This window comes from Hyperolius riggenbachi, chromosome 3 (genome assembly GCF_040937935.1).
Source record: "Hyperolius riggenbachi isolate aHypRig1 chromosome 3, aHypRig1.pri, whole genome shotgun sequence".
NCBI lineage: Eukaryota > Metazoa > Chordata > Amphibia > Anura > Hyperoliidae > Hyperolius > Hyperolius riggenbachi.
The window spans coordinates 437,798,781-437,825,278 of NC_090648.1; the positions used below are offsets into that span (position 1 = coordinate 437,798,781).

Sequence of the window (26,498 nt, forward strand, 5' to 3'; positions counted from 1 at the left end):
CGCTTGTTAAAAAATTGCTCCTATTCACTTTCATTTAAATTGCGGTAAAAATTGTGTAAAAATGCCATGTTTGCGTACGTTTTTCACGTATGCAATGGTACTGATTTTTACCGCGATTTTTGAACACGCGCTCAGCAAGCGCTAATCAAACGCAAGCGCTCAAAAATCGCTTATAGTGTGGATCCGGCCTTAGGAAGTCTTGCCCAAGGTCTCCTTACTAAATAGGTGCTGGCTTACTAAACAGGAAGAGCTGAGGTTTGAACCCGTATCACCTGTGCCCTTAAAGAGAACCAGAAAGGATCAAGAAAAGCTTTTATACATACCTGGGTCTTCCTCCAGCCCCATACGCACGGATCGCTCCCACGCCGCCGTCCTCCGCTGCCTGGATCCACCGGTACCAGGTCCCATCATTACCGCCAGTCGGCCAGCAGACGCGGCCAATTCTCCGCATCACAGGGGGCTCCCTCCATACACTTACGCGTGTGGCTGACTACTGCGCAGCCGCATGAGTACGGGTATGGAGGGAGCCCCTGTGATGAGGACAATTGGCCGCGTCCGCCGGAAGTGACGGGCCCGGTACCGGCCGATCCAGGAAGCAGAGGACGGCGGCGTGGGAGTGATCCAGGCTTATGGGGCTGGAAGAAGCCCCAGGTATGTATAAAATCTTTTTCTATTTTCACAGTGCATTCCTCTCTGGTTCCCTTTAATCAGTACACTATTCAAAATAGTATGCTTGTAGCCAAATCCCAGGAAAAAACGTTCACATGGGCAATGCCTTTGAATACTATTATAAAGCCAATTACTAGAATTCTTTTAGCTTCCTCATTCATCCTGAACACACAGTGCTGCATTGTGAAATGTCCTGCGTAATCTGCTTTTACATGCGGCACAAACTGGAGTCTCTTAAAAGAATTTTACAATCAAACTTTGCTAAATCTGTTTGCCCTGAATCACAAGTGACATGTTCTGCCATAAATATGATGGTCCTGTGACTGAAGCCAGGAGATGAGCCTGCTGCACGCCAGATTCCGTTTATAGCTGAATTATCAGTGGATTAAGGCTGTATACACACTGTAGATTTCCATCAGCCAATGCGACTGTTCACAGGGCTGGTTCTAGACTTTATGTCGACTGAAGTGTGTGTGCAAAGCTGGGACTGGAAAGGAGAGACACATCCGGCTGTGCATTGCAGGCATTGGCACTATGCTTATCTCCCTCTGCTTCCTCCAAAACAGCATCTCCTCCCTGCTGGCCCGCAGCATCTTATCCCCAGGATGCCGGGTATGTGATGCACCAGCGGCGCCTCACTCACCCGCTCTCAGCAGAGTAGGGATGGGCATCGCAAGCCACAAGTAAACTACTGCTTCCTCTCTGACTACAGTGGTGCTTCATGTGACCCGGCAGCTTGTAACAGGTCACAAAGCACCGCTGTAGCCATGGATACAGGACGCTGGATAGAGATCCCATTGCTGAAATGCTGATAGGCTAGCAGGTGAGTGAAGCAATGCCGCTCATCAAGGGAGAGGGGGAGTGCGACATTTGGGCAGGGGAGTCACCTCTTGCCACCCTCTAATTGGTGCCGCTCTGAAGCATGTGATTCATGTTGCTTCATGGAAAGGAGTTTGGGGCCCCATGTAAAACTCACTGGGGCCCCAAGCCCCTTAGTTACGCCACAGGGTAAAATAATACAGAATCAGCACCAGGTCAAATATTTTTAGCCGCCCTTCGCTCTGGAAATTGTGATCAGCATCGCGTCATTTTTACACTAATCACAATTTCCAGTGCAAAGGGCGGCTAAAAATATTTGACCTGGTGCTGATTCTGTATTTTTACCCTGTGGCGTAACTAAGTAGAGGTGTACTGAACGGTTCGCCGGCGAACGGTTCCAGGCAAACATTGGGGGTTCGCGTTCGCCTGCGCCAGGCGAACTTTTCCGGAAGTTCGATTCGCCCCATAATGCACTATGAGGGTCAACTTTGACCCTCTGCATCACAGTCAGCAGGCACATTGTAGCCATTCAGGCTACAGTAAGCCCTGGAGCCCCACCCCCCCTTATATAAGGCAGCCTCCGGCGGCCATTACAGTCACTCGTGTGCCTGCTAGAGAGAGGAAAGGTACAGCTGCTGCAGACTTTTTCTCTTAGGGACAGATTAGTTAGGTTCTAGGCTGCTTTGCTTGTTCCTGACTGATTAATATTGCTTTTAAAGCACCCAGCAACAGCTCTTTTCAGAGCTCAACCTGTACATTTTTTTTTCCTGACACTTTTGTTGCATGCACAGCCTTGCTAATTGATAGTGTGTGTGCCACTGCCAGCAGCCCAGCACATTCAGTGACTGACTGCCTGTGTGTGTGTGACAGGGAGCTGCACATTGTACTACCCAGTACTGCATATACCCCAGTACCTGTTGTGTTTACTTAACCCACCTCATCACTGCATATACCTAGCTTTGTGTTGAGTGAACCCAGCTCACTGCATCTAACTACCCAGTACCTGTTGTGTTTACTTAACCCACCTCATCACTGCATATACCTAGCGTTGTGTTGAGTGAACCCAGCTCACTGCATCTAAGTCTAACTACCTGTTGTGTTGAGTGAGAACCCACCTCACTGCATCTTAAGTACCTTTACTGTATACTGTTCAGTGAACCCAGCTCACTGCATCTAACTACCCAGTACCTGTTGTGTTTACTTAACCCACATCATCACTGCATATACCTAGCGTTGTGTTGAGTGAACCCAGCTCACTGCATCTAACTACCTGTTGTGTTGAGTGTGAACCCACCTGGCCACCTCACTGCATCTAACTACCTGTTGTGTTGAGTGAGAACCCACCTCACTGCATCTTAAGTACCTTTACTGTTGAGTGAACCCAGCTCACTGCATCTAACTACCCAGTACCTGTTGTGTTTACTTAACCCACCTCATCACTGCATATACCTAGCCTTGTGTTGAGTGAACCCAGCTCACTGCATCTAATTACCTGTTGTGTTGAGTGTGAACCCACCTGGCCACCTCACTGCATCTAACTACCTGTTGTGTTGAGTGAGAACCCACCTCACTGCATCTTAAGTACCTTTACTGTTGAGTGAACCCAGCTCACTGCATCTAACTACCTGTTGTGTTGAGTGAGAACCCACCTCACTGCATCTTAAGTACCTTTACTGTTGAGTGAACCCAGCTCACTGCATCTAACTACCTGTTGTGTTGAGTGTGAACCCACCTGGCCACCTCACTGCATCTAACTACCTGTTGTGTTGAGTGAGAACCCACCTCACTGCATCTTAAGTACCTTTACTGTTGAGTGAACCCAGCTCACTGCATCTAACTACCCAGTACCTGTTGTGTTTACTTAACCCACCTCATCACTGCATATACCTAGCCTTGTGTTGAGTGAACCCAGCTCACTGCATCTAACTACCTGTTGTGTTGAGTGTGAACGCACCTGGCCACCTCACTGCATCTAACTACCTGTTGTGTTGAGTGAGAACCCACCTCACTGCATCTTAAGTACCTTTACTGTTGAGTGAACCCAGCTCACTGCATCTAACTACCTGTTGTGTTGAGTGTGAACCCACCTGGCCACCTCACTGCATCTAACTACCTGTTGTGTTGAGTGAGAACCCACCTCACTGCATCTTAAGTACCTTTACTGTTGAGTGAACCCAGCTCACTGCATCTAACTACCTGTTGTGTTGAGTGTGAACCCACCTGGCCACCTCACTGCATCTAACTACCTGTTGTGTTGAGTGAGAACCCACCTCACTGCATCTTAAGTACCTTTACTGTTGAGTGAACCCAGCTCACTGCATCTAACTACCTGTTGTGTTGAGTGTGAACCCACCTGGCCACCTCACTGCATCTAACTATCTGTTGTGTTAAGTGAGAACCCACCTCACTGCATATAGCTAGCATACCCCCGAGATGGACAAAATGGACAAACCAGGTAGAGGAAGAGGTAGAGGCAGACCCAGAGGAAGGCCACCAGGCACCGGCAGGTCTGTGGCTGTGCGAGGTGGTGTTGCTGTGATTTCATGCGGACCTGCCCCAAAATACAGTGCTCAGAAGAAGGCACGTGCCATCACTTCCCAAAATCGTGAGGAGGTGATTGAGTATTTAACACAGAACACCTCATCTCCCGCAGCCACCAGCGCTACAACAAGCACCACATCCGCTGCATTTGACACTTCGCAGGAGTTATTTGGTGGTGGTGGTGAAATCACTGATTCCCAGCCACTACTGCAACAACAACAAGAAGGCGCAGGTACACCACCTCATACGTCTGAGTTAGGTGGCGATAGTATGGACGTAACGTGTGTGGATGGGGATGATGGTGGACCACCTGAAGTTGGTGCACTTGAGGAGGTGTCTGAGGAAAGCGCAGCTGGCCAGGAGGATTATGATGACGATTATACGGATACCACATATGTTCCCGGTAGAGGAGATGACCAGGGGGACAGCTCAGAGGAGGAGTCAGAGAGGAGTAGGAGGAGACGACTCCATGATAGAAGCAGAGGGAGCTCGTCCTCAGAAACAGCTGGGGGCAGTGTCCGGTGCCATGTATCGCCAGCTATGGCCAGGGAGCACACATGCCCTTCAACGTCAGCTGCTGCTGATGCCACCGTAGCGCCATCAGCCCAGGGGGGCTCAGCGGTTTGGAAATGTTTTTACGTGTGTGTCTCAGATCGGAGCAAAGCCATCTGTTGTCTCTGCCAGCAAAAATTGAGCAGTGGAAAGGCCAACTGTCACGTAGGGACAAGTGCTTTACGAAGGTACCTGGAGAGAAGGCATAAACAGCTATGGCAAGAACACCTGAGGAAAAGAAGCACCCCTCAAAAGACATGCAGCGGAGAACAACCGTGGCAGCCGTCACAGGGGGCTTCTGCTGCTCCACGTTCCCATGGTATTGTTCGTGGCTGGGGGGAGGAAGAATGGATACACTTTTAAACAATTTAAAAATACAACCATCTAAACTTTCAAACAATTTAAAAATACAACCATCTAAACTTTCAAACAATTTAAAAATACAACCATCTAAACTTTCAAACTATTTAAAAATACAACCATCTATCATTTTCAAAAAATTTAAAAAAAAAGGGCAAAAAAACTTGCCCTCCGTAAAACATTCTTGGCAAATACTTTCGACTTGGTTTGTCTTCCGCTGGCTCAAGGGTCCATCTGACCACAGATGCCTGGTCTGCAAAGCACGGTCAGGGCAGCTACAGCATGGGTCTCAGCAGGCTCCCACTTCGGGCCGCAATCCAACCTTCATTCCCCGCGGTGACAATGGCAGACTTGCCCTCCATAACGGATTCCCGTTAAAGGATTTAAAGTTAATTCATTTCAAATACACAGCAGGGCCTCGAAAGTCCGCCTCCTGTATTGTTATTTTTGGTCACTACCTCGGGGCGGGCGTGCATGCCTACCTGCTGCCCTCCTTGGATGTGTAGTGGTGGCCGTTTCTCAGGCTCCACACCGGATTCCATCCCTCATTCCCCGGCCATTACCCGGGGTCACAAATGACAGACTTGCCCGCCTCCATATGATTCTCGTGAAAGGAATGTGGTGTCATCTTTGCCCGCCATAACTGGTTCTCGTTAAAGGATTTAAAGTACATTCATTTCAAATACACAGCAGGGCCTCGAAAGTCCTCCTCCTGTATTGTTATTTTTGGTCACTACCTCGGGGCGGGCGGGCGTGCATGCCTGCCCGCTGCCCTCCTTGGATGTGTAGTGGTAGCCGTTGCTCAGGCTCCACACCGGATTCAAACCTCTCATTCCCCGGCCATTACCCGGGGTCACAATGGCAGACTTGCCCGCCTCCACAGGATTCTCATTGTAGCGGTACTGAACAAGTACACAGCAAGTAGAAAATGTAAATTAAAAACAAAACGTAAGCTTTTTAACAATGCCATGGAAAGTTGAGAAGGAAGTCACACATTACCTGACATCACTGAGTGAGGAAGAGCAATCACGCCATGTTGCGCAGTAGTCCAGCATGGCCGTCACTACACAAACAGCTGTTTGCGGTGCGTTACACAGTGAGTTTGGTGTGTCAGTGTGAAGCAGTACTCTAATTACACTCCCTGTTTGATGTATACACATGCAAGATGTTTGAAAGCACGTTAGGCCTGCAATTTAGCATTCAATGTGATTTCTGCCCTTAAAACGCTGCTTTGCGTCACATCCAGATTTTTCACCGGGACTTTTGGCATGTATCCCACTCCGCCATGCCCCCCTCCAGGTGTTAGACCCCTTGAAACATCTTTTCCATCACTTTTGTGGCCAGCATAATTTTTTCTATTTTTCAAAGTTCGCCTCCCCATTGAAGTCTATTGCGGTTCGCGAATTTTTCCGCGAACCGAACCTTCCGCGGAAGTTCGCGAACCCGGTTCGCGAACCGAAAATCGGAGGTTCGCGACATCTCTATAACTAAGGAGCTTGGGGACCCAGTGAGAGTTTTACATGGGGCCCCAAACACTCTATTTATATGGAGCCCCAAAACCTATCAAGGGCTGAGACAGACAAAAACAGCACCGAAAATGTAAGCGTACCATGCGCCGCCATAGGCTGTAATGTGGATTACAGCTACAGCAGTGCTCAGACAGTAATTTGAGCGCCGTCAAAAGATGGGGCCCAAAATACTATAAAAACAGTGTAATTCGGCTGCCGGATATATCTGGCAGCCGAATTAAGTCTTTCCTGCTGAGTCGGCTGCAGTCTGGAGGGGGTATAGTAATTGATGGCGCGGCGCTGGGACTTTTTCAGGAGCAGGATGAGACTTTTTCGCTTTGCCCTGCACCCAAATTTCTCGGCACCTTAATTACATGCATGCACCAAGGACAGCTTCCGTGTAAGATGTGTAATCAGAACAGGGGCGTAACTAGGAACCACCGGGCCCCCCAGCAGACATTCTGACTGCCCCGCTCAGGGCCATTTTGGGGGGCTGGAGGGGTCGCAGCATGAGGGAAAAGCCATAGCCACACATCGGTGGGGGGGGGGGAACAGTCTCCCCCCCTCCCTCACCTCGGGCTCTCCCCTCCAGCATCAATCAGTGTCTGTGCAGGCAGCGGACAGCAACACATACCTTCCTGCGTTCCACTGTGAATGTTCCTCTCTCTAATGTCTGACGCTACTTCCTGTATAAACAGGAAGTTTCATCAGACACTAGAGGAACATACGCGGTGGAACGCAGGAAGTTATGTATTGCTGTCCGCTGCCTGCACAGACACTGATTGATGCTGGAGGGGAGAGCCCGAGGTGAGGGGGGGGCTGCCCCCCCCCTCCCGGCTGATGTGTGGCTGTGGCTTTTCCCTCGTGCTGCGACACCTCCAACCCCCTAAAACGGCCCGGAGCGGGCCCCAGGGGGGGGGGGGGGGGGCGGCGGGTGCAGGGGCTGCAGCCCCTATTGTTACGCCGCTGAATCAGAAGAATATAACTGATTACCAATATTCAATGCACATACAGAAGTGTCCATTGTCTGCATAACACCAATAAAAAGTTAATAATAAGATGGATGAAGGAGGGTCCCTCAGGCCCAATAGCCCCGGTGCAGTCGCAGCTTCCGTAACCCCTATTGCTACGCCACTTGATCCCTGCAATGCCCCCACAATACTAAGTCTGTATTATGTTTAGTGTATGTAAGTAGTAGACAGTGGCTTAGCTAAGGAGCTGTGGGCCCCGATGCAAGTCTTACAATGGGGCCCCCCAAGCACTCTATACATAACAATTGATACGGCGCACCAAAACCTGCCAATGGCAACTACAGTGTCAGAGGTGCAAGAAGGGGATGGTGAACAATTTGTTAATAATTACCACTATTCAAAGTACCTATAGAAGTGAGTATTATGAGCACAGGACCAATAGAGAGCTAATACTGTAGTTAAGGGAGGGCCCTTCGGGGCCCCTCTGGCTCAAGGGCCCCGATGCGGTCGCAACCTCTGCAACCCCTATTGCTACTCCCCTGGTAGTAGAATAACTTGCATGCTTCAGAGAACTGCCAGCATTCATCCAGGAATGTCTCACATGAGTCCAGTGGAATAAACGGAAATGAAGAGAGCTCATCACATGGTGTAAACACAGTTGGGTGTATTTACCATGCGGTTAAACATACCCCTCCATAAACATATACATGATATACATTACTGGAAGTGGCCTGCAGCAGCAGCAGCATCGCTGGTGGAGTGGAGGATGTGCTGCTTGCTCAGTCATTGCACAGATAGGAGGGGTGAGAGCTCTGCACACTACTGAGGAATGTAACAGGAATCAATGTATCAGGGGGATTCCTGGCCACAACTAGAGATCATCTTCTCCCAATACATCCCTTCCTCTGCACTGGGGGAGCGCAGAGCGGCTTCTGTGCTGCACAAAGGGCCGGATACGGGGAAGGAAGGTCTGGCTGAGCGATGCCTGACTCTGCACTGATACCAGCGCTGAGCTTCTGTGTTTATTGTGCTGGGGAACTTCCATAGCACAGGCTCAGCCGGACCCCGGGACTGTGGATCGTTGCTTCTCATTTGGACTGGACAGTACAGAGACCTCATAGCAGAGATCAGGAGCCTCATTGTCCTCATCCTCTGGGTGCTGCAGCCAGCCAGGTCAGTACAGTGCCTCTTTTATTACACTGGAATGTACTGCTGAAATTACTGATACAAAGCACTGCCTGGTTCATGCTTCATTCTCCAAGAGGATTAGATGTCTTATGACTACATTCATTGTTATTGTAATTTATTGCTAATAATGTGTATTTATACAGAGTTGACATCCTCAGTAGCAGTTTACAGTCGTGTTTACGTAATGCAGTGCATTGCCGCAAAAAGCATGTCTTAACTGTGAATGTGAAGCATACTTTCAATGGACTTTATGCTTCACTAAACTTCACTGCATGCGACGCAATGTGTGGATGACATGCGGTGTCGCTTTCCCTTTCCATTGGGTTCCAACTGTTTCAGGGAACGCAACGTAGCTCCCACTGTGAACTTAGCCTTCAATTGCCAATTAACAGTGCACTTTTTAGAGAACAATCGTTTTTTTGAGTAGGATCAAGAAAATATTGTATTTAGTCTATCCTTAACATTAAAGAAAACCTCTACCTATATACAGGGAATGCTCTGGACACCATAGAGCCTTTCCGGGCCTCTGTCTGTCCCATTTTTCCTGGTTAAAGTTATTTGTCCTGCTAAGTCTTCGCCACTCCTCCGTCAGCCTTTGGAACTACTCGTATCCCCGTGTAGTTCCAAAGATGAGTGCATCTGTGCCGTGCATGCGCAAGCCTGGACTCGCTTGTGTGCAGTACAGATGCGCTCGTCTTAAGAACTACTCGGTAACTGGAGTAGTTCCAAAAGAGCTATTTGAGCTAGCAGGGCCTGATTATAATTTTATGTTTTTTTATTTAGTACATTTTCTGCAGCACTTTACAGAGTACAGAGGTATGTCAGTGACTGTCCTCAGAGGAGCTCACAGTCTAATTTCTAACATAGTCTAATTTCTTACCATATTATTATGTATTTATATAGTACTGACATCTTCTGCAGCACTGTACAGAGTACATAGTCATGTTGTCACTGACTGACCTCATAGGGGCTCAGAATCTCTAATCCCTACCATAGTCCTAGTTTGATACCATTTACTGGCTAACTTAGAGATGGATAAACAGTGAGCTTTCGACTTATAAAAAGCCTTCGTCGGACTGGTTCCGAAGAGAGAGGAACCAGTCCGACGAAGGCTTTTTATAAGTCGAAAGCTCACTGTTTATCCATCTCTAAGTTAGCCAGTAAATGGTATCATCCTGATTCAAAACTTCTTGCTTTTACTCATGGCAACACTTTACTGCTTCTACTATAGTCCTAGTCTAACGTCCTCCTATATTATTATTATTATGTATTTATATGGCACTGACATCTTCTGCAGCGCTGTACAGAGTACATAGTCATGTCATTGACTGTCCTCAGAGGAGCTTACAGTTTAATCCCTACCATAGTCCTAGTCTAATGTCCTACCATATTATTATTATGTATTTAAATAGCACTGACATCTTCTGCAGCACTGTACAAAGTACATAGTCATGTAACTGACTGTCCTCAGAGGAGCTCACAGTCTAATCCCTACCATAGCCATACTCTAATGTCCCACTGTATTATTATTATTATTATGGAATATACTGACATCTTCTGCAGCACTTTACAGAGTACATAGCATGTCACTGACTGTCCTCAGAGGAGCTCACAGTCTAATCCCTACCATAGCCATACTCTAATGTCCCACTGTATTATTATTATTATTATGGAATATACTGACATCTTCTGCAGCACTTTACAGAGTACATAGCATGTCACTGACTGTCCTCAAAGGAGCTCACAATCTAATCCTACCATAGTCATAGCCTAATGTCCTACCATATTATTATTATGTATTTGTATGATGCTGACATCTTCCACTGCACTTTCAAGAGTACATAGTCATGTCATTGACTTTTCTCAGAGGAGCTCACAACCCATGTTGGCCTTTATCCATCCAGGTCAGCATCACATCAGAGCTGCTCACATTCCTTTCTGTATTGATGTATTCGTCTTGTTGAGCTGCAGCAGCCCTAATGTCAGGCAATACTTGGCAAGCATCGGGACTACATGCTGAGTATCCCATTCTGACTTCCATACTGGACTATTCTGTTGTGTTATATATTTCCTAGACAGGCAGATTTCAGACCTCATTAACCTTTCCTCTGTGAAAACAAGACTGTAGACTCCGTTAAATTGAGCCAGGGTTTCTCCTCTCCTAACCCTTATTACTAGCCAGTTAAAATAAATAAACAATTGCATTTTATATTGACCCTGGACATGCAATGTTTAAGTCCATACCCAATCACAGATGTAAAATACCTTTTAATATCTTAGTAATCCTAATGCTCAAATGTTCCTTTTTTTGTTTGAAATGAAGATTTTGAAGCTAGAATCCCAGTCTTGAAATTTTGGTCAAGACTGCTAGTGTGGCTGCTAACGATTCTTTGAATGCCTCATTCCCACTGTTCAAGCTTCAGGCACAGTCTGAATCCTTGTGAAAACAATTGCAGATCGTAGCACAGACAGTCATTGATACTACAGTGTCTGTATTATACATAATACACACATGGCCCTCAAGTGCTGGTAGTCATGGCAAAACATGTAGCCCAGTACGTGGGTGCACTATCTTGGTCCGAGCCACCACAGCATCTGTTGCTTTGCTTTCCACCGATCCTCCCATGTGATGATATCGGCCACTGCACTCAAGACTCTATCCTCCAACCTGCACTGGCATCACTCCATTACTCCGTCTTTATACCTCCCAACTTTTTGAGATAAGAAAGAGGGACACTTAAGCCGCTCCCCTGCCACACCCCCAATCACGCCCCTGGCACATCCCTAGTCACGCATACCATAAAAATGTCATAACAAAAATATATTGTTTTATAATTCAAACCACACTGGTCCTTTCTGTCCTTGTTCATATTCCTTAATATCAACACATGAAAATAAGAAATATATCAATATAAAGGATGGAAATAAAATTTCGAGTCAGTTAAACACATTTTTTTCAGTAGAAAAATACAAATATTTACATAGATTTGTACATCAGTCCTGAAAGAGGGACAAATGAGGAAGAAAGAGGGACAGAGGGACAGGGTTCCCAAAGAGGGACTGTCCCTCCGAATGAGGGACAGTTGGGAGCTATGCGTCTTGGAGATCCATGATTGGGTGAGCCTGAATGCCAGGGGGACTCAGCTCCCAGCAAGCTAGCAATAACCGGTATCTAACACAGTGGCAGTTGCCATTGCATTATGTCACTGTCTATCGCAATATAGACTGTATTTTCCAGGTGATCATGATTGGGCAATCTGCTCTTCATCATATATGTGTAGATTCGAGTTTCATTATCAAAGAATGTACACATTAGTATTGCTTATGGAAGAGTTTAATAGGAGTAGGATTTCTCCTGTGTGGACTCAACATTGGCCATATTAAGTATTTGGATTCATCATTACTGGTCTATATGACACATGACAAATGCTCACTTACGGGCAGCATGGTGGCGTAGGGATTAGCGCTCTCGCCTTGCAGCACTGGGTCCCCGGTTCGAATCCCAGCCAGGGCACTATCTGCAAGGAGTTTGTATGTTCTCCCCGTATCTTTGTGGGTTTTCTCTGGGAAGTCTGGTTTCCTCCCACATCCCAAAAAGCTGCAGATAAGTTAATTGACTTCTCCCTAAATTGGCCCTAGACTGCGATACATACATTACACGACACATACATAGACATAAGAGTGTGGTAGGGATTAGATTGTGAGCCCCTCTGTGGGACAGTTAGTGACAAGACAATATACTCTGTACAGTGCTGCGTAATATGTCAATATATGGTGGCTTATTAGAAATGAGCATGCTTATTATTATTATTATTATTGATGTATAGTGCCAACATGCCAACATGTTCCATGGTGCTAGAGGGACCTAGATTTTAGAATTATTATAATTATTTTTACGTAATTATTATTATTATTGTATTTATAAAGCGCCAACATATTACGCAGCGCTGCACAATAGATAAATGGGTTAACATACAAGGTAGAACATACAGGAAACTCACAACAAAACAAGATCATGCAAATGATTTGATAACAATACAGTGTCATAGGTCAAAATAGAAACTGTTCTAGTCCACGAGAGCGGTGATTGTCAGTAATAATCAAGCTGGAAACACTAGGGAGGAGGGCCCTGCCAGAGGCTTACAATCTAAAGGGTGGGGGTGGAGACAATAGGTGCATCTTTTAAAAGGGTGTCTAACAGAACATATTATGGTGCTGGTGTAGGGGGGTATGCGAGCATGAAAAGGTGAGTCTTGAGAGCTTGTTTGAAGGTATTAAAGGTGGGGGTGAGTCTGATGGCTGGTGGGAGCGAGTTCCAGAGAGTAGGGGCAGCCCTGGTGAAGTCCTGCAATCGTGCATGTGACTGAGATATGCGTAGTGCGACTAGGCGCAGGTCATTGGAGGATCGGAGGGGGCGGGCTGGTATGTGCCTGTGGCCCAGATCAGAGATGTAGGTCGGGCAGGTCTTGTGCACTGATTTGTAGGCCAAGCACAGGATTGGATAGGGAGCCAGTGTAGGGCTTTACAGAGCGGAGTTGTAGAGGCGGTGCGCTGAGAAGAATGTATCACTCTAAGATTTTTTTTTTTTTTGTGTGTGTGTGTGTGTGTGTGTGTGGGGGGGGGGGGGGGGGGGTTACATAAGGAAAGCATTTAACACTCAAGACAGAACTCCTATTTTAAGTTTACATCTGCTATGTCAAATTATTGAACCATTTTTTGTATGATATCTCTATATAAGTTGCTGATAAAGTCCCATTTTTGACTCATTTACACCGGAATATTCTGCACTCACATTTTATATTATTATGGTATCCACCATATTCTGTAATTTTTTACTAATGGCCCATACACATGGGCTACAACTGTCGCTGGAAACACATGCGCGCATGTTGCAGCGACAGAGCCACCATGTGTATGAGGCGCGCGCAAGCAACTGTTGCTAATCAGAGCTGTCGCCAGGCGATTGACGTGGCCAATCGCCGGCAATAGCTGTTGCAGGAACCGTCGCTAGTCTCAAGTCGGTGTGGTCGTGTGTATGCTAGTCTCTAGCAACTCTTGTGAGTCCAACAGTTCATTGAACCTGCGACAGAAGTTGCTGAGCAACAGTTTCCGCTATGTTGCAGACAGGTTGTTGCCGCGTGTATACAATCGTTACTTGTATACAACTGTCGTTGCTGGAGACTTTCAACTGTTGCTTGTCTCCATGCAACTGCAGACATCCGTGCCTCTTGTGTATGTAGCTTAAAGAGGAACTCCAGTGAAAATAATGTAGTAAAAAAGTGCTTCATTTTTTACCATAATTATGTATAAATGATTTAGTCAGTGTTTGCTCATTGTAAAATCTTTCCTTTCCCCGATTTACATTGACATTTATTACATGGTGACATTTTTACTGTGGGTAGGTTATGTAGCTGCTCCTGGCTGTTTTGGCTGTTAGAGACAGCTGTAAACAGCTCATTCCTGTCTGTGAACGTTGTTACATTGTGGCAGTTTGCCCAGAGTACCTCGGTACTGAGAGCTTCTTGTGGGAGGGGTTTCAGCACAAAATCAGTCATACAGCGCCCCCTGATGGTCTGTTTGTGAAAAGCATAATATTTCTCATGTAAAAGGGGGTATCAGCTACTGATTGGGATAAAGTTCAATTCTAGGTTGGAGTTTCTCTTTAAGAGGGCTTTTCAGTTTCTTTTAGCCCCTTATAGAGTATTCTCCTAGTGTTTGTGCATCCCCATGGGCTTTCTGTGCACTCTTTAATTTTGGTATGAGTCTAGTGTGTGTACGAAGGCTTAATATAAACTAATTGCAGTATGTTATTTTTAGTCCCGAGCTAGCAGTGGGGGATAGGTGAAAGGCAAGCTCGCCTAAGTGTAAAGCAAATGTGTAGAGGAAATAACATTTGTACAGTAAATGTGCAACGAGAGCTTGTGTCGACCTCTTCTAAATGGCCTTACTTCCTTGTAGGACCGCTGCCCTACTTTGACACCCACCTTGAAAATGAGCATCTGACCTGACTGCAGTGGGTACATTAAGCTGTTTCCTGGAAGTTAAGCATTGCACCTCCCATCCCTGCCCACCTATTACACGGGTCCCTGCCCAGCCTCCCATTCTCTCCATGGCATATTTTATCAATGAACTTCATTTACACTTCAGGTACCATTTCACTGAGCCCTGAGACCCAAGGTAGTGCTTGAAATTATATACTGAGAGGAGTTTGGGATGTATGTATGTATGTCCCAGATTCAACTCATCTGCATTGCCATCTAGATTCATTCATGGACTTTGTCTCCTCCCTGAGACAGGTTCTCAGGTGAGCAAAGGAATCTTTTCCAAGATTTGTTTCTCACTTGAGAGGACTTCTCAGCTGGGAAATAAAAGCCTAATCAACCCAGCATGGTCCAGACTGATCTGGGAGAGCGCACAGGGTGAGTGCTTGGTTGCATTAGGTATTGTGAAATTTGTGCCAAAGAAGACTGTATACACGAGTAGTTTTGGATTCAAGTCAGGTATTTGAGATTTGTCTTGTTTTGAGGGGATCTCTCAGTTTGGTTAGCAGTCCATCCACTATTAACCACTTTATCCACCACTACAGTATATCTACATCCTCTGTGACTTCATCTAAGCTACAGCTATGCACAATTGGGCATTGCTCCTGTGCAAACCTCTGGCATTATCTGATGCAGCACTAATTGGTGAAAGGGAATATATGTTCCCTGAGCCAACAAGATTGATTTTTTCCATTAACAATACATTTTATTTCTCAGTTCATAGTGAGAAATACACACTGTAGCATTATTTTAGAATCGATTATCTTCACCATAGATTGTGACAGGAACATAATCTACATTTTGTGATAAATGGTAGAAATAGCCAAACAAAATTAGTGTTTTTTATCTACAGTAGCACTTTTTATTTTTAAACTAGCATTGGTAAAACTGAGAAATATTGTGTTTTTTTTCTATTTTTTTTCCTCTTTTTCCCATTAAAATGCATAGAAAACAAAATTGTTTGAGGGACAAAACGCTATACAATTCAAGTCTAATTTGTCTTAGGGAAACAGTTATTGCTGATTAAACAGGGACAGAGCTAAACTGTCAAAACTGCTCTGGTCCATAAAGGGGAAACATGGTCTGGATATGAAGTCGTTAAGGTTTTGTTTTATTTCTGTGTATAATGTAAATAGTTTGTACAGTACAAATAAAGCTTGGTGTTGGTAAACCACAAAGACTGTCTCTCCAGACTTGCTTCCATCACTTCCTGTCCCAGAAGGCAAAATAACCCGCTACCTATTCCCTCTTTGTTAGAGAACTTTTATGAGAGAAACTGACATATTACCCACACCATGCCAGTTTCACATCACATGCCGAATGCAAGATCCTCATTCTGCTTGTCATAAAGAAACAGAGTGGTATTTTGGAACCGGGGATGTGTCCAGCAATGCCACATAAGGGACTATGGCCTCAATTCACTAAGATCATGCTGGAGATAATAAAGCAAGAGAAAATTTACCTCACACAGTGAGAGAGTTATCTTACCTCTTCATTCCTTACGTTACCTCCTCTGTAGTTAATTTACCTCATCTGTAGTTAATTTACCTCATCTGTAGTTAATTTACCTCATCTGTAGTTCATTTACCTCCTCTGTAGTTAATTTACCTCCTCTGTAGTTATTTTCACACTCAGTTAATTAACAGCCTGTCTTTAACTCTGGAGTTATTTTAAGGATTGAAGAGTTAACTTAAAGACAGAAGAGTTAACTTTAGGTTTGCCTGAGGTAAAATGTTTCCTGAATACTACATGCCTTATCACCATGGTAACAACTCTAGAAGAGTTATTAAAGACAGGAGATAAGCTTAGTGAATTGAGGCCTATCTCTTTCACCTTAAACTGCTAACATAGAATGCCGTTCTAGCAGTACTGCTGTATCTCACTGATACTTTGTTTTGTAAATTTAATTTGTAGTTATTATTATTATTATTATTATTATTATTATTGATTTATAAAGCACCAACATATTCTGTGGCGCTGTACAAAGTAAGAAACTAACACGGGGTACATAATTATACAGACAAATGGAATACACCAGTATACAAAATACAGAATTGGTGCCAAAATACAGAATGGAAACAGAATATAGAATGCATACAAAATACAGAATTGGTAATGACTGTGACAAAAGTAACATGATGAATAAAATGTATAATGAATTCCAGGACACAAAAGGGGGAGAGAGCCCTGCCCTTGTGAGCTTACACTCTAAAGGAATAGGGGGAGAAGTTAAAGCAAACTTGTAAGTATAAATGGAGAAAAAAATCAAATACCTCTGTATAGGGAAGCAAAGGCTTCCCACATCCTCCTCCGGATTAGCTCCTGAAAACTATAGATAAAACCTGTGTGGCTGTGCAGGCACTTAAAGGGACCCTGACCTCTGAAAATAATCGAAATTGGTACTTACCTGGGGCTTTCTGCAGCCCCCAATAAGGTCGTGAGGTCCCACGGCGGCGTCCTGGCTACTCTCCCAGTCTCTCCGCACAAATGGCTCCTGGCGACACCGGGCCCGAGTGTTGGGCCCTCTCTTCCTGGAAAATTATGTTAGTCGTCATCACGCCAGCCGCCTCGCGTCATCACGTCGGCCGGCTTGACTGTACTGCGTATGCGCGGTTTAATCACGCATGCGCAGTACAGGCACGCCGGCCGCCGTGATAACGCGAGGCAGCTGGTGTGATCACGACTAACGTCATTTCCCAGGAAGAGAGGGCCCAACACTCTGGCCCGGTGTCGCCGGGAGCCATTTGTGCAGAGAGACTGGGAAAGGAGCCAGGACGCCGCCGCGGGACCTCCCGACCTACGGTGGGCTGCAGAAAGCCCCAGGTAAGTACCAATTTCGTTTATTTTTAGAGCTCGGAGTCCCTTTAAGGTGCCCATACATCTAACGATTTGTCAGACAAATGACCATCCAATTCGATAATTTTTATTGAATTAGATGAAAATCGGTGCTGCCAAAAGCATGCCTATTTGACGATTCAATGAAATTGGTTGAATGTGTCTATCAGACATGGTGCAAGATGTCAGACTGAAATGCTTGAACGGCAAAGAAGGTAATTTCTTATTACCATAATGGGCCATAATGTGAATTACGGATATAGCGGCGCTCAGACTGTACTTTGGGCACCATCAAAAGACAGACCCCAAATGACTATAAAAACAGAGTAATTTGGCCACCAGCAACAGCTGGCAGCTGAATTACGTCTTTCTCTGATTCCATGGCAGCTTGGAGGGGGAATAGTAAATAACGCCACCAGGCATCTCATTGGCCACCCCTAGTAATTAAGTATACAAAATGTCTGTAACTGTTTGTCTGCACCTCATGTGACAATCACTGCAGCCCTCTGTGACTGGAGCGCTGGCAGACAGATGCTGTACTGTCTGCACCTCATGTGACAATCACGTGACTTGAGCTTTGACAGATAGATGCAGGAGTTTGCCTTGTACTGTTAGCATCTCATGTGACAATCACTACAGCCCTCTGTGACTGGAGCTCTGGCAGACAGATGCAGGTGTGTCTTGTACTGTTTGTCTGCACCTCATGTGACAATCACTAAAGCCCTCTGTGACTGGAGCTCTGGCAGACAGAAGCAGGCCTGCGACTTGTACTGTTTGTCTGCACCCCATGTGACAATCACAAAAGCCCTCTTGGACTGGAACTCTGGCAGACAGATGCAGACTTGCGACTTGTACTGTCTGCACCTCATGTGACAATCACAAAAGCCTTCTGTGACTGGAGCTCTGACAGACATGCAGGCGTACGGGTTTCCAGAGGGGGCGTTCCATTTATCCCCTATCAGAATATTTCATTCTAAACATAACAGAAATCCTGATCCAGATAGCGGGCTTAGAAAGTAAAAAGGAAGACGAGGGATTTCCTAAAAATAAGCCCACTATTCTTTCAGCAGGAAATAGCACTACAAGCTAGAAAAGAAAAATTGTTAACTGGACATGCATTGAAATCACAGTGACCTCTGACCCCTGTGTTTTACAGGAAGTCACTGGCTAAAGTGTTGCCAAGTCAGGATAAGGTCTTGTACTTTCAATGTAACTCATTTCTTTCCATAGGGGACACAGAACAGTCTGTAATACCTCATGGTAAGAGAAAAAAATAAGTACGATAGATAATATAGAAAAGAGCTTATTATTAGTTAGTAAGTAGCCTAAAGATGAGGGGGAATCAGCAAAATGGTATTATAGAATAACTTCAACGGAGGAGGGGAGGCGGCTGCGGTGGACTGAGGGCACGGAGAGAGGTTGCTTTAAGGTGGCCACTAACGGTCCAATTTCTAGTGAAAAATCGTTTGAGCGATCAGACATTCTATTTGGATTGGTTGTAAATAATCTTCATTGATGGGCACAATCAATTACGAACGATTATAAAAGTAGTCGTCCGATTTGATTTTAGTCAAACCAAAATTTGGATTTTCTAGTTGGTTGTGATAGATAGGAAGCAAAGATTGGTTCATTGATGGTGTAGTGAATGAATTTTCTTCCGATCAGAATTATCTCATCGCTCAAATGATTTTTCGCTAGAAATTAGATCGTTAGTGGCCACCTTTAGATTTACTTTAATGAAAGTCCTAGTCTTCCCTTAATTTTTCTAAACACATTTTATATTTTTTGCATTTTTTTTTCATAGAAATGCAGTTAGAAAATGCGATAAAAATTGCATAAAGTGTTTAGTTTTTGTTTTTAAAAATGTCAACTATGCACTAGTGACAGATAATTAATGGGTATGCTTTCAGCCACCATCAAGGCATTGCTACAATGGGAATCACAACCAGCCCTACACCCTGTGATCCTGACAGCATCACTGGGTTTACCATGTAATTTGCATAGAGGGCTGGGTCTCAGCCAAGTTTACACTAATGGGGGAGTGGGGGGATAAGGAGTGAGAAGGCTGTTTACGGTAAAAAGCTGGCCACCTGAAAGTCTTGACATCTTTATATGGCAAAAATGTAATGTTTTTGCAAATATATTTTAATGCACATTTTCAGGAAAAGAAATATACTGTAACTGACAGTAAATTAGAGTAAATAAGAGATCTAAATCAGTGTTTCTCAACATTTTATTGGTATGTACCCCTTTTAACACCCTGTACTCTCCAAGTACCCCCTGGCATAGTAAACATTATCACAAGTACCCCTTGACAAGTATATATTTCATTGTAGTACTTGATGATTGGTTCTAAACGATTTACAAGCATTTACTATTGCTTTTAATCAGCTAAAATACTAATTTGGTGTTGTTTAAATAAGATTTATCATTTTCTAAGACTCTAAAGTTGTTATTCTTGGTTCAGTATATGAAGCCCGAGTACCCCCTGAAACCATCAGAAGTACCACACGTTGAGAACCTAGGATCTAAATGAACGACTAAATGTGTTTATTCTTAAAAGTTAGGCTGAATTGTAGCTGTAGAGCTGTTCACAAAGAGTAAATCTCTCAGTAGCAGATGGAGAGGGGGAGAGGGCACATGATCTGCTCTGTGCTGGGGAAGCAACACCCCACTCTCTGCCTGTTTTCTGAAGTGATCCCTAGATCACAGGACCTTTCCAAAGGGAATTTCTCAGAAAAGCCTGCATCAAATGGGAACATTGGATGAGTAATGTCATAGTGCCCTATACACATGTACTAAAAATGAACCATTTGGGAGATTTCAGTAAGGCTTTAATTTAAACTGAAGTAGTTTGCAAAGTTGCTCTACATTTATCTCCATTAAATGTATGAATAGATTTACCATACCCTCAAATTAAAGAGGACCAGAGATGAGTGAAAAAAAAATAATATATACTTGGGTCTTCCGCCAGCCCCCTCCGGCCTGATCGCTCCCTCTGCGCTGTCCTCCAACTCCTGGATCTTTGGTAACGGGTCACAGTATCTTTGGTTAGTCAGTCCAGTCTCCGGATGCACAGTGCAGTTGTGCACACTCCCCTGTCTTGCTCTCTCAGCCAGGAAGGTTCCTGGCGACGGAAGTGTGGTGGGGTGGGCGCGCGCAGCCAGGCCGCACATGTGCAATAATCCCCCACTGACCAAGATAACGGGACCCGTTACCGAGGATCCAGGAGGCGGAGGATGGCTCCGAGGGAGCGATCAGGCTGGAGGGAGCCCAGGGTATGTATGAATTTTTTTTTTCACTCATCTCTGGTTTCCTTTAAATATAGAAAAACCCCATCTAATTGTAGCTAAAGTACACTATGAGGCTACTGTGGGGCCCAAAACCTCATGCAACAGACATAGCATCTGAAAACAATTTTGGCTAGAAGTGATGAATATACAATCTAGCCACATCTGTCAAACGAATGTGAGAGTCATTAATATACTCCAGTATTAGCTTTTGTTTCATAATGACTCAAGACCTATGTGTGACGACTTTTAAAATAAACTTTGGAAAGATAGACAGCCCTATAATAATTGTTCCGTCATGTGGTTACTTCCCTAAAATGTAAAATGCATATGTACAGCGTCTACATTTGTTTCAGAATAAAGAGGCAGTATAAATGTATCTCTTTATGCGTCACAGTCACTTAGGATGTACAAATCTGACAGGTTTTGGACTAGTCCATCCCCTCATGGGGGATTCTCGGTGCTTTCTTTATTTTTTAAAGCACTTACTGATTAGGAATTGCTAAGTCCAGCTGCAGTGTGCAAGCAAGTAGGAAACCTGGTAGACATCTACGGTATGTACAGATCTTTTCCATAGAGTGCTCTTGTAAAGAATAAAGGAAATACCGTATTGTACTGTGAATTCCCCATGAGGAGTTGAACTAGTCCAAAGTCTGCCAGATCTGTCGGATTTGTATAGCTTGTTGCAAGGGGAAACAACATAAGAGAAAAGTAATATATAGTGCATTTTACTATGTAAGAAAAATACTTCTTATAAGTGAACACATGTATTTTACATGTTAAATTTTTTTTTTCTTTTTTGCAATAGTCGCTCTTTTGACGCCATATTTTAACTTGAAGAGTAACTGTTAGGCAAAAAAAAAAAAGCTAATTTAAATCTGTATTCTCCTGTGTTAAACAGTTTGGAAGGAAGCCAAAAAGGCAATACTGAAGTTAAAAAGCTATCTTACTTCTTTGTTGGCTGAATAGCAATCCTATTTATCCCCAGGCTGCTAAGAAGGCCGCAGGCCGCATAACAGAAGGTGCAGAGCATGCTGGGAGGGTTTTTTTTCTCTCCACTGCACTCCCTGGTCCTCCCCTTCATTTCCCTATCCCGCCCTAAGGCTACTTTCACAGTGGGACGTTACAGGCGCACGTTACAGCAGCCTGTAACGCAGCCCAACTCACAGCACTGAAAAATCAATGTGCTGTTCACAGTGCACACGTTGTGTTAGAGTATAAGGCTGCACGTTTAATGAAAGTGCAGCATGCTGTGCCGTTATACTGGTACTTTGCTGTATTACACTGCTTGCACATGCTCAGTAAGGGGAGAGTCCGCTATTGTACCTAGCCACATGGCTAATTAATATTCACTGCACTGTAGTGTTGTCCAGATCATGAACGATTTGGATCTTCGATCCGGATCTTTTTTGTGAGTCGAATCATCCGAGATTCGGTTCACAGTGGATGTCTGGAAGAAACAGGAACTGCAGCTTCTGTGCACAAGCACAATCTTCCTGCTGCATCTCTCCCTTCCCCATTAGCACCCTTAATGTGCCCTCATTCTCCTGCACCTCTCACTCTGCTGCAAATGATTCAAAGATCCGGATCTTTTCAATGATCCGATTCAAATCATCCGAATCATTGAAAAGATCTGGTCTTCCCAGTATAGAACTAAAATGGCTCACCGCCGCCCCCTCCCTCCCCCCCCCCCCCCCGCTGACAGCACGATCGCCCGCACCCCCCCAAATCCCTCTGCTGAGTGACAGACAATATGCCCCCACCCCCTGAGTGACAGACAATATGCCCCTGGTAGACCAGAGACTGGTGAGAGTGTCTGAGTGCTGGGACTTGGGAGGGCTAAAGAATCATCAATCAGTAAGCAGGGTAAGGGAGGATATTACATCACAATTGGCTTCAGACAAGACAGTCAAAGATGGAACCTGCCATGAACTGTCAGGAGCATTAATCTCTGCAAATACTATATACTATACTATATAAAATATATACTATATACTATATAAAAATTCTGTGAAATCCAAACGTGGACAGTGAAATGCATATGTAATGTAAGTACAGCCAATATTTAGCTACTGATATGTGTGTTTTTTTTTGAGACCCTATACCTAACAGCTCCTCTTTAACAGTTTCCTCAAGCACATAAGCATTGCATGGCTACTGCTCTACCAAGAATATTCAGAAAATGTTTTGCTGTATAATAGTAGAAGGCTCACAGCACATAGTCCTGTGTGAGAGAACCATGACTACTTGATCTACTGAGATCATTATTGAGATAGTAAAGTGTCCCCACTAAATATAAAATAAAACTGGGGGGATATCTAACAAAAAGGTCATTGTTAGGAGAAGTAGGAGGGATTAAAGAGGATGGATAAAATTGTTTTTCTCATCAGTTTATTTTCACCTCGGATGTCCTTTTTTTTTCACAGTGCGACGTTAAAGTCGCACGTTAGAAAAAGTTTTAACGTGGACTAACTCACAGTAATACTATATCTGTGCAACATTCACAGTGCACACGTTGCGTTTGTGTGTAACGTGTAGCATTATTAGACAGTGCTGCATGCTGTGCGTTATACACGTTATTAACTGCGGTGGACTTTTTGCACATGCTCAGTAATGACCAGAAAGCAGACTTTTCATTGCCTGTATGCCTACTGTATGCGACGATAACAGGGCGAAGAGTTGCGTTGTGATTTTTTTGGGACGTTGCGTTGTTAGTTTGCATTGCGACTTTAACGTCGCATCAAAACTCAACATCCCACTGTGAAAGTAGCATAAAGGCATATAAATAAGTTAGGCTGGGTCCACACTGTGCCAGATTGGTATAGTCACAGCAGATCTGTTGGGAGGTATGCTCAGTGGACACATGACATTTCTCTTGTCCCTGCATTTTGGGCACATTTCCGCGTGGTGGCATCTTGGCCATCTCACCCACACTCACATATACAGAGCCAGGCTTGAAAAGGGCCAGATGTACAGCTAATGGCAAACACAAAGCAAAACAGCTGCACATTGATATTATTATATACTGACGCGTTTATAAATGTTTCCATAACGTAAAATAATGACAAAGCCATTGTTTGTACTGCATCATATTTATCTTAATGCCAGATCCCGCTTCGAAAGAAATTAAAACATTTATGTTGAAGCTGCTGAAAAGTTGTCAACTGTGAAAAGACAGTGTTGTTCTTAAACACAAACAGAGGAAGTATCAGTTTTGGAAACATTTGTGTAGTAACATAATACACAATGACAGGGTACAAAAACAATCCTGCTCACAAAGACACTCCAACGCAGATCTAATTAACAGTCAGAACATTGTGCTGCATAGAACAAGGCACCTTTGGGCTGAAGTAATTCTTGTCATGGTGTAATTAAAAAGATAAATGAGTTGACAAAGGTTTGCAATACTTGTTTTAGGGCTTGAGTCCGCTACTTCAGTTGTGTTCACTTCTGCCTACTTTTTAGCATCTGTAACATTGATGTGTAACTGAAAATCAGACAAACCTGCGTTAGTGAGCTAAGGCCCTGAGGGTTGTTGGTGAAGGGTGGAGTCACTTATGTGACACACTGATGGAGAGAGTATTTTCCGCAAAAAAAAAAGCTCAACTTTTGCTCTAGGGAGCCATGACAGGTAGGAAAGTACCAAGGTTCGTCTTGCATACCCACAGAGAGATACTGCACATTATGAGCACAACCAGCAGCTGGTCCCCACAAGTGAGTGAGCTGGTCTGAAGCTCTGTCAATAACTTAGAAGGAAACGGGAAGCCCGCTGGTTGTATGAGTACATTAAAGTGGGTTTGAACTTAGAACTTCCTCCCTGCTCTAAAAGATGACGCAACTGAATAATGACCCTGTGCAGTGAAAAAAAACAAGGAAATTGGGACTTACCTGGGGCTTCCTCCAGCCCCCCGTAGCCCGTGAGGTTCCGCACCGTCCTCCTTTTCCCTTTTCTGTTTCTGCTGGCGGATGCGGTAATCCGGCGACTTCAGTGGAAGTGTGCTCACCCGCCACGGTTCAATCTTTAGAGACTTCAACCAAAGTCACCAGATTACCGGAGCCACCAGGAGGACCAGAAAAGGGACAAGGAGGATGTTGGGGGATGTCGTGGGCTACAGGGGGCTGAAGGAAGCTCCAGGTAAGTCCAATTTCCTTTTCTTTCTTTTTTTTTTGCACTGCTCAGGGTCCCTTAAAGAAACACATTTCTTTGTTACAGCTGATACAAATCCTGCATTAAATCTGCAGTGTGTCTACTTCCTGCTTTCATGGAAGCAGACATAAGGTTCACATCCTGTGTTTACAAATTAGTCACATATGTTGTGATTAGTCACCTATGAGGGAGAATTAGGCAGGCTAAACTCTCTAAATACATACAGGGTGCATTTCTTTAGGTTTTCCTTCTGTCCTGTGCAAGAGTTTGGGTCTACTTTAACCAAGCTGTTTACTTTCAGATCATATTTTTAACTTTAAAGGGACTTATTTACACTTCCATCACTTAATAATCTATTTTTTTTTTGTTCACAATAGTGCCCCTTTAAATAACCTCAAAATAATTAATGAATAATTATAATTGCAGCTCGTACGCTCACATTTTTATCTTGTACAGCATAACCATAGCAGGATAATAGTTGTCAAACCATTTCAGATTAAATGTATACAGACGTGACATAGTTAAAAAAGATGTGATGTTTTTCCACTGATAATAAGGAAATATACATTTCATCCAGTTGGAAATTGTATTTAGTGACATGGAGGTTCTCACGGCAAGCAGTTCCCAGCCTGCCAGAATATTAGCCACTAGTTCCATTCTAAGGGCGGACACAAGAATTCCTTTGATTATGCAGATAGTTCCATCTGATCATCCTCGCTCAGCATGTACATTTGATATGATTTATGTTTAGTGTTTGTACTCTGTCACATTTTCAGGTTCCAAGATTTGCTTCAAAGGAGATGAACACATTTTCAAAATATACTATATTCACTTATTCCAGTAGCTGCATGAAGTGTGAGGTCCTCCTACCTCTAACTAACAACACTGAAACCGTCTTAATATTGTAGTTTTCATCCTGAGAAGTTACTGACACAATGGCAAAATCATTATAGGGTTGAGGCTAAGGGCCCTTTCACAGTGGCGCATTGCATTGGCCTGGTTTTGCTGCAGGCCAATGATATGCCATTGAAAGTCTATGGAACCTTTCATACCAATGCAGTCCGACGCGAAGGGACGTTTTACCGCATCCCTGACTTATGTTACCGTCGATTTGCGCTTGACATGCGGTGGACCGGAAGTCATGTAAGTCTATGGCAACGCATAAATGTAAAAATAATCTCACGTTAGCTTTGCGGCACGGAAGCGTATTTTAGCAATACACTTTCTTCGGTCACAGGAACCTCGTACATAGGCTATATGAAACCTTTGCCGAGAATCCAGCATGTGTTCTGTAGCCCCAGACCCCCCTTAGCAGCTCCGCCAGCAAACCACTTGGCAAATCGATTTGGCCGAGCGATGGTTTAGGGCCTTGTTCTCTTCACTCTCCCTGCCCACTGCGGGACGCCACTCCTGTGTCGCTCCATTGGCCCTTCGCCAATCCCCGCGCAAAGCATCAGAACACATTGATTGGCTAGTGATGCATCATTACAGTTCCTTTTGAGACATTAGACATTGTTTGTGTAAGGCCTGGCAACCTATCCACCCACGAATCAGCCTCAATGTCCCAATCTACCTCC

General features: G+C 44.4%; 1 protein-coding gene across 1 annotated transcript in view; it reads left to right on the top strand.

Annotated features, from left to right (window-relative positions):
- The first annotated feature begins 8,499 nt into the window (after positions 1-8,499).
- Positions 8,500-26,498, top strand: part of ARAP3 (ArfGAP with RhoGAP domain, ankyrin repeat and PH domain 3) — a 224,267-nt gene continuing 206,268 nt past the window's right edge. The window contains exon 1 of the mRNA XM_068277706.1: positions 8,500-8,593. The gene's annotated coding sequence lies outside the window, so the exon portion shown is untranslated. The remainder of the gene's footprint in view (positions 8,594-26,498) is intronic.